The following is a 523-nucleotide window of genomic DNA, read 5'->3' on the forward strand; positions in this document are numbered from 1 at the left end:
AAAATGAAATAAGATGGACCTGGAATCTCAGCACCCCCAACACTACAATACAAGCCAGGAAATGTGTCCAGCTTGGCATGGCAGAAAGGATGCTGGACAGGGGGTCAGGAGCTCTGGGTTCTAGACCTGCTCCTGCCACTCAATCAGCACATGATTGTGGACAATTTGTTTAGTCTCTCTAGGCCTCCATAAAATAAAGGGATAGAATTTCACATCTCTGAGGACCTTCTGGGCTTTAATATACCGTATTTCACCTATTCTAAGGACCACGTTTTGTTTTGGATTGAGTCGAGTGTTCACTCTATCATCCACGCTGGAGTGCAACAGTATAATCACGGCTCACTGCAGCCTCAACCTCCTCGGCTCAAGTGATCCTCCCCGCCTCAGCCTCCCAAGTAGCCAAGACCACAGGGGCACACCACAACAGTCGGCTAATTTTTTGTTTTTTGTGTTTTTTTTTTTGAGACGGAGTCTTGCTCTGTCGCCCAGGCTGGAGTGCAGTGGCGCGATCTCGGCTCACTGC

The 523-nt window shown here is 48.8% G+C and overlaps 1 protein-coding gene across 1 annotated transcript in view; it reads right to left on the bottom strand.

Moving 5' to 3' along the window:
- The window catches only part of RAP1GAP2 (RAP1 GTPase activating protein 2), a 158,398-nt gene that overhangs the window by 52,322 nt on the left and 105,553 nt on the right, over nucleotides 1-523 (bottom strand). The window lies entirely within an intron of this gene.

Source organism: Colobus angolensis, unplaced genomic scaffold (assembly GCF_000951035.1).
Source record: "Colobus angolensis palliatus isolate OR3802 unplaced genomic scaffold, Cang.pa_1.0 Scaffold267, whole genome shotgun sequence".
NCBI classification, from domain to species: domain Eukaryota; kingdom Metazoa; phylum Chordata; class Mammalia; order Primates; family Cercopithecidae; genus Colobus; species Colobus angolensis.